The following is an 8,799-nucleotide window of genomic DNA, read 5'->3' as shown; positions in this document are numbered from 1 at the left end:
TGTTGAGTTGTGGCTCAAGAAGTAGAGCTCTACCTTGATCAAATACCTCAGGGATAGACCTCAGGCCCTGAGTTCAAGGCCCAAGACCAGTGCACATGCAAACACACACAATTTAATAACATGGTTCTCAAACCTAGCAAGGTGCCATCCTAATCCATTAATGTCATGCTTTGTTATGAGAACTGGAAAAGTCTAACGTCTGGTGTGGGCTGGTAAACAGCATCTGGACATAGTAATTAGCTCACAGCCAGTCAGACCAACCCAGACCGGAAGCAAGATTGAGTTGGTACAGGCACATGGCCCCTACTCCCTTATTCACCCAGACTGGAATCAGGAGTGAGGTGACATAGGCAAGCAGCCCCCACTCACCAAGACCGGAAGACAGAGTAAGGTGACAAGGGCACCAAGCCCAGACTTATCCAGCCAGGAAGCAGTAGTGAGGTGATGCAGGGACATGGCCCCTACCCACCCAGACCGGAGGCTGTCGTGAGGTGACACAGGCAGCATGGCCCTTACTCCCCCACTCATGCAGACCAGAAGCAGGAGTGAGGCAAAACAGGCATGCAGCCCACACTCACCCAGACTGGAAGTGGGAGTGAGGTGGTGCAGGCACACGGCTCCTACCCACCCAGACCAGAAGCAGGAGTGAGGTGACACAGGCATGCGGCCCCTATTCATCTAGCCAGGAAGCAGAAGTGAGGTGATGGTCGCATGCCACACCAGAGGCATGATCCTAGCATTCCATGGCAGCTATCTTCTCTCCCAGCCTTTGTGAAGGGCTGCTAGGTTCCATGATGCACTCCGGAGGTCAAGGGGCTGGAGCCAAGGTTGCTGCTGCCTACCCCAACTGTTACTCCACCTGCTGCAGCTATGGTAGCAAATTTAATAAGTTCTAATTCACAGACCATATACTATGAACTATTAGTGTCTTCAGGTACCATGTTCCACTTGCTAGTCACTTAATTGTATAGTTGCCAATGTCTTAAGTGTTCACTGACTTGTAAATATGCTGGAATGGAAATTCTAATATCACTGATGTCTTTTAATTTCTAGGAATCATGATTTTGAAATGACCCTTTCTGAAGAGAAGAGGAGGGGACATAGACTCAACTGTTCAAGAGTGCCTTTGGTTGACACTCTATTGGCCCAAGAATGAGTCGACACAGCTGGTATCCAGGTGTTTTGTGTTAGTCTTTGGGTCATGTTTTCTGTTTGGCCTTGGAGTCTTAGGCTTCTCTTTGTAGACGCAGAAGATGGGAAAGTAATTGCCAAGGCTTATATAATCAGGAGCCATTTACTTCCTGCCCTTCTGAAATGGCATCTCACTACATAGCCAAGATGGCCTTGAACTTATTTTGCTTCTGCTTCAGCTTCCCAAGTGATGGAATTACAGGCTTACCATACCATGCCGAGCTATCTCTCATGGACCATTTGAAATAGAAAAATCATGACATGTGCGCTGTATCTACTAAGAGACTTGTCCAAAGACCAAATAATTTACAACCCTGTTGTTAAGAATATAGACTCATATTCAACTGAATTTCAAATTCAATTTTGGTTTCTTACCTGCTTTGGGTTAAAGAGGTAGATACTACATCATTGAGTTTTATTCACTTGTACAGAAATGTGGATGGTGCCAGGGACAGGTGGCTCATGCCTATAATCTTACTCAAGAGGCTGAGATGTAAGGATTGTGTTTTGAATCCAGCCCGGGCAGAAAAGTCACCATTAGAATAGGAGGACAAGAGCCAAACTGATGAGCCAGATACTCTTCTGAAAAATGGTTTAATATGGTACAATGTTTCCCATATGTCAGTTTGTCATTCTGCTTCTAGTCAGAAAATTTATAAGGCTCAGAAAAGGATTCAAGCTCTTTGTCAAACCATACTGTAGCCATTTTGATTTTTATTAAAGGAATAATCAATTTAGACATTGGTAGCTCATGCCTATAATCCTTGCTGCTTAGGAGGCTGAGATCTGAGGAACATGATTTCAGGCCAGCCCAAGCAGAAAGTCCATGAGACTTGTCTCCAATTAAGCAGTGATAAACCCAGAAGAAGAGGTATGCCTTAATACAGTATTATTCCTAAGGAAAAAGCTTTATTTAAGCTGCCCTAAAACTTCGGGTCATATGTTGGGACATTGCCACTTACAATGCTGCTGGACCCTGCCTTCCTTTGGTGTGTTTGCCTAGAGCCTGGCTTTCACTCCTGTGGATATAGGCTGTTTAGCCCACAACCTTGGGGGTGGCATGATCCGTGTATGGAATATACTGCCCAGACAAAAACCTACGATGGAAGCAATGACTGACAAGGTGTTAGTCCAAAGTTACAATGGTAAGGATGTATTCTGTTTAGCTTTTTTCTTTAGTTAATTGCTTTTTAAAGTTTATCTGCTTATTTAATGTACTCTAGGAAATCAAAAGTTAATATTTGGAATTTTTGGTGCAATTTGCAACTAGGCAAGTAAGAGCACCCATTGCCCCCAAATTCAACATTTAAAATTATTAAAACTCTGTTCAGATGTTTTAGTCATCAGAAATTTGAGCCAGGGATGGGAGCTCACACTTGTAATGCTAGCTGCTGGGTCTTGACAGATACAGAGAGGATTATGATTTGATGTTAGCCCAGGAAAAACATTCAAAATATTGGATCTCAATCAATATTGAACCCAATGCATTGTGCTTCTTATTTCATCTACTCAGAAAGGGTAAAAAGAAGGATTATGGTCCATGCTGGTCTGGTCATAGACATAAAACCCTACCACAAAAATAGCTAAAGCCAAGCCAGGCGCAGGTGGCTCATGCCTGTAATCTTAGCCACTCAGGAGGCTGAAATCTGAAGATCACAGATCAAAGCCAGGCCAGGCAGCCCAGTGAGACTCATATCTCCAATAAACCACTAGAAAACCAGAAGTGGTACTGTGGCTCAAACAGTAGAGCCTTCACCTTGGGCTGAAGAACTCAGGGACAACACCCAGGCACAGAGTTCAAGTTACATAACCAACAAAAGAAAAATGAGGACTGGGAAGGTGGTCAGTGGTAGAGCGCTTGCCTTGCATGCCTGAGGCCCTGGGTTCGATTCCTCAGCACCACATAAGCAAAAAGAAAAAAGCCAGAAGTGGCGCTGTGGCTCAAGTGAAGAGTTGAGGGACAGTGCCCAGGCCTAGAGTTCAGGCCCCACGACTGGACCCCCCCCAAAAAGAAAGAAAGAAAGAAAAATAACTAAAGCCAAAGAAAGCAGGTGTATGGCTCATCTGGTAAAGTACCTACCTAAAATGCATGAGGCCCTGAGTTTAAGTTCTAGGATAGAAAGGAGGAAAGGATGTGAAGGAATAGAAGGAAGAAAAGAAGGAAGGGAGGAGTTATTCTGTATATTGTACTTGCCTAGCTATTTCATTAAGGTGGCTTCTCATTCCTTTTTTTTTTTTTTTTTTGGTCGGTTGTGGGGCTTGAACTCAGGTCCTGGATCCTGTCCCTGATCTTTTGTGCTCAAGGATAGTGCTCTAACACTTTGAGTTACATTGTCACTTACGGTTTTCAGTGGTTAATTGGAAATAAGAATCTCATAGATTTTCCTTCCTAGGCTGGTGTTGAACCTTGATCCTCAGATCTCAGCCTTCTAGCTAGCTAGAATTACAGGTATGAGCCATTGGCTCTGGTCACTCATTTGTTTTCTTTCTTTTTATTTGTAAGTCATGGGACTTGAACTCTGGGTACTGTCCCTGAGCTCTTCAGCTCAAGTGAAGTGCTCTACCACTTGAGCCAGAGCCCACTTCTGGTTTTCTGTTGGTTAATTGAGGATAAGAATCTCATGAGCTTTCCTATATGGGCTGGCTTTGAACTGCAATCCTCAGATCTCACGATTACATGTGTAAGCCACCTGCACCCAACTTCCTCATTTATTTTCTCATGGTGAGTTCAAGCTGATTTCTCTACTCCTTGTAGTTCCTAGCAACTACAAAGTAGTCCTAGAGGTACCTCATCGTTTATAGTAGTCCTTAGGACCAAGTGACTGCTGAGTGCAGGAAAGCAGATGAGGCCAATATAAAATACAATGCTATCTATCTATCTATCTATCTATCTATCTATCTATCTATCTATCTATCTATCTATCTATCTATCTATCTATCTATCTATCCAGTGGAGAGAACTAACACAGTCCCCCACTACCACAAATTATACAGTCGAATTTCCCACATTTGGGGAAATCTCAGGGGTCAGCACATCTGAAGTGCAATAGATAAGCCTGGCCCTGGAAAACCATCTTCATGATCATAGTATCTCCCCTGCCAGGTAAGTAACAAGTGCCAGGTAAGTAACAAGGCTGACTTGGTATTTAAAAAAACTAACAAACACATGAGAGTAGTTCACATTTGTAATCCTAGCTACTCAGAATGCTGAAATCTGAGGATTAAGCTTTAAATACTAGATAAATTTTGCTGAATTTTTATTAAAGCTCCTTTGGTGTTTTTAATTGAAGGTTTTATTTATTTTCTTATTTTACTGTTTCTTACTGTGACTACCAAAAAGCTGAGTGACTTCCATGGCTTGTATTCCTGGATTACTTTGGAGGTGCTCTAAGACTTCATCAGAGGCCAGACTTGTTCTACTCAGTGGAGTAGCCAGCCACAAAGTTGTAAGTGACAATACTTACAGTAAGCAAAATTACATAAAATTTAAAATTCAGACACACATTTACACTAGCCATATTTCAAATAAAAATAGAATTCAAGTTTCAGTGAATGTTAGTAAAGTTATAATGCATTCATTTTATCTGTGTCCCCTGTCACACTGCCACAGAAGAATGGAATACTTAGGGCATATCATGTGACTCCCAAGGCCTGGATGTACTTACTCTGTTCCTTCACAGAAAATGTTTGCCTGACCATGTACCCTAGTGAATATCATTTATTATGCAGAGCTACCCTCTTTTCTATATGCTGTTATTTCTCCCTATCCTTTTCTCCCTCCCTCTCTCTTCCCTCACCCAATCCCTCCCTTTCCTTGTTTTAGGGATCAAAACTCATGCATGGTAAGTTGCTAAGCTGAATCTCAGCCCTGTGTATGATTTTGTGTTTGGTGAGGGGGTACTTTTTCAGGGCTTGAACTTTGGCCCTGGACACTATCTCAACTTTCTTCCTCCCTCCCTCCCTCCCTTCCTTCCTCCCTTCCTCCCTTCCTTCCTTCCTTCCTTCCTTCCTTCCTTCCTTCCTTCCTTCCTTCCTTCCTTCCTTCCTTCCTTCCTTCCTTTCTTTCTTTCTTTCTTTCCTTCTTTCTTTCTTCCTTTCCCTCTTTCATTTTGTCAGTCATGGGGCCTGAACTCTGAAATCTGGGCCTGGTCACTGTCCCTCAGCTCTTTAGATGAAGGATAGTGCTTTACCATTTGAGCCACAGCACCACTTCTGGCTTTTTCCGACTTATGTGGTGATGAGTAATGAAACTCAGGGCCTTATGCATGCAAGACAATCACTCTACCCCTAAGCAACCTTCCCAGCCCTCATTTTATTTTAAAAATAAAATTCAAAACATGCCTTTTATGAATCCTCATTCAATTTATTGAAACATAGTATATATTCTTTAAGCTGTTTTTAAAATATTTTTAGTGTAAAAATATTGTACAGAAGGTTTACAGTTACATGAGTAAAGTAGTGGGCACATTTCCTAGTGAGCATTGTCACCTCCTCCTTTCTTTTTCCCCAAACATCCCTTCCCTCCCCACCTTCCCAACACCTCCCATCCACCACAAATGTTGTAAAGTTTGTTTTCAACATAGTGTTTTGTACATCTCATTGTTACAATGGGTTAAACTGTATCCTTATTTAAGCATCTTGTTATGTACATATAAGACGCAGGTCACCAGAAACAAATACAGTGAATACAGAGTAATACCCTGGAGGAAGAACATACCAGAGAAACAAAAAAAATCACATAGTACATTATAAATATGTTAAAAACAATAGCAAGGAAGAAAAAAGCACTTGAGTTACTATCTTGAGGTTTATTTCACTTAACATCATCCTATATGGTCATATGTACATAGCTTTTGATTTTTTCTTCTTGTCCTAGACATATACTAGATATTGAAAAAAAGGGAAACTATAAGACCTACATTTTGGGGGGGCCTGGCCTACTTCACTTAATATAAGTTTTTCCAAGTCTTTCTATTTCCTAACAAGTGGGGTGATGTAATTCTAATGGAGGCATAGAATTCCATTGTGTACGTGTGTATGTGTGTGTGTGTGTGTGTGTGTGTATAATATATATATATATGTATATATACATATATGTATATGTATATGTATATATACATATATATGTCACATTTTCTTGATCCATTTATCTACTGAGGGATACCTGGGTTGGTTCCATATCCTAGCTATGGTAAATAATGCTGCAATAAACAATTGTGCTGGTAGCTTTAATATAGCCTTGTTTGCGATCATTTGGGTAAATGCTCAAAAGTGGGATTTCTGGGTCATAGGGAAGCTCTATGTGGAGTCTATTGAAGAATATCCATACTGCTTTCCAAAGTGGATGAACAAGTTTACACTCCCACCAACAATGCAGTAAGGTTCCTTTTTGACCACATCCCCTCCATCATCTGTTATTATTAGAGTTCTTGATTATAGCCATTCTAACTGGGGTGAGGTGGAATCCCAACATTGTCTTGATTTTCATTTTTATTCTTCATGTGTCTATTGGCCATTCCTATTTCCTCTTCAGAGACCTTTCTCTTTAAGTCTTTAGCCCACTTATTCATGGGGCAGTTGTTTCTTTGAGGATTGGTTTTTGGGGAATTTAATTTTTTGAGTTCTAAATATATTTTAGATATGAGACCCTTGTCCATTGTATGGCTAGTGAAGATCTTCTCCCAGTACTTGGGCTTTCTATTGATCTTGCTAGCTATGTCCTTTGCCATGCAGAAGCTCTGCAGTTTCACGCAATCCCATTTGTCCAACCTTTCTATGATTTTATGTGTTTCTGGGCCTTTACTAAGAAATTTTCGGCATGTGCCAAGGAGACCTAGAGGTTTTCCTCTTCCTTCCTGAAATGTTTTCAGGCTATCTGCTTTGACTCCAAGGTCTTTGATCCATTTGGAGTTGATTCTGTTGCAGGGTGCTATATAAGGATCTAGTTTTAGTTTTCTACAGGTGTGAAATATAGTATATATTTTATAAGTCTTTGTCCATCTCTCTAGAGGCCTCCACAAGTTTATATGTATTTGTAGCTTGGGAAGGGAAATAAGATTTAAATCAGGACAGTAGGAGGCTATGGTTTATAAGACTCATTTGAGACCCTTTTGGAAGGAATGTTGACTTTTTCCATCTGATATCCTACAGATGACAATCTTGGTACAGGTATTGAGTAGTCACAGGATAGGAAGCTTGTACTGATTTCTCCTGACTTTCCCCTGGGGACAAAGAAGGTGAAGTAGCCATAGGCATGAATCTGTAGGGGGATTGCAATTTATTTGTACTGACTGTATATTTCTAATTACTGTTGCCACAGGCCAGTGGGTGAAAGGTTTTTTTTTCCTTTCCTACTTTAGCTGTAACTAGTTATTTTTCATTTTTTAAATTTTATTTTATTGTAAAGAGTCTATAGAGGGGTTAGAGTTACATAAATAAGGCAATGAGTACATTTCTGGTCAAGCATTGTTACCCCTTCCCTTGTTTATCTTCCACTATCCCTTACCTCCCCCACCTCCCACACTCCTCCCCTCCCCACCCGAAGTTGTAAAGTTCATTTCCAACATACTGTCTTATGGGTGTCATTGTTGCAACGAGTCATCCTGTGTCCTTGTTTTAGCATTTTGTTATTTCCCTTCCCCTCCCCAAATTAGAAAAATGTATCTACAAGATGCAGGGTATCAAAGTCAAGCACAGTGACAACAGGGGATATACCACAGGGGGAAGAATATACAAAGGAAACCAAACACTTACATAATAAATCTAAAACAACAACAACAAATGAACCCCAAGATATAGTAATTTGTTTTTATAGGATATTTATTCTAAAACTCCCTAGACATCTTAAGTTTGGACTATTTCTTTTTTTTTCTGCCAGTCCTGTGGTTTGAACTTAGGGCACTCTACCGCTTGAGTCCCAGAGCACCACTTTGAGCTTTTTCTGAGTAGTATATCTTATATAGAGTGTCATAACTTTCCAGCTTAGGCAGGTTTCAAATAATGATCCTTAGTTCTCAGCTTCCTGAGCATCTAGGAGTACAAGTATGAGCCACTAGGACCTGGCTTGAATAATCCCATAGTTTTAACTAGCTGTTTTCATATCCCCTACCAACAATGCTTTCTCATACTTTTTAAAGTTATCTCTAAATAGCTTAGGAAGGAGTTTGAGCATTGCTTAATCATTTTTTCACTTTCATTAGTATATACTAGTTGCACACACTGAGAGGTTTGATGGAGTTACTTCCACACACGCATATGATATACTTGCTCACATTCATCCTGACATCCCAGTGCCCAGCCCTTGAATTCAAGGCCCAGAACTACTGTGTACATGCAAACATTCACGGAGACACACACACACACACACACACACACACACACACACACACACACACACAGCAGAACAGTTAGCAAAGGTTATACTATTGATCAGGAACTGCAAGGAAACATGGGAAGGTAGATTGTCTTTTCCCAGTTTCTCTGTCTTCCTCCATTCTCTGCTTTTCCTCAGAACAACTCAAGCCCTCCACACCTCGCTTCTGTCTGTTTGAACACCCTGAGCCTGGCTTCCAGTATGCCATTCATAGGGAGCTGCCCTTGCCTGGATAG

The 8,799-nt window shown here is 41.1% G+C and overlaps 1 non-coding gene across 1 annotated transcript; it reads right to left on the bottom strand.

The window, feature by feature from the left end:
• Positions 1 to 4,139: 4,139 nt before the first annotated feature.
• Positions 4,140 to 4,302, bottom strand: LOC122096787. The gene has a single exon (XR_006145393.1). It is a non-coding gene; the product is annotated as a U1 spliceosomal RNA (small nuclear RNA).
• Between the last annotated feature and the right edge of the window lie 4,497 nt (positions 4,303 to 8,799).

The sequence above is a fragment of the Dipodomys spectabilis genome, unplaced genomic scaffold (genome assembly GCF_019054845.1).
Source record: "Dipodomys spectabilis isolate Male_0828 unplaced genomic scaffold, ASM1905484v1 ptg000388l, whole genome shotgun sequence".
NCBI classification, from domain to species: Eukaryota; Metazoa; Chordata; class Mammalia; order Rodentia; family Heteromyidae; genus Dipodomys; species Dipodomys spectabilis.
This window is presented reverse-complemented; position numbering and strand designations above follow the sequence as displayed.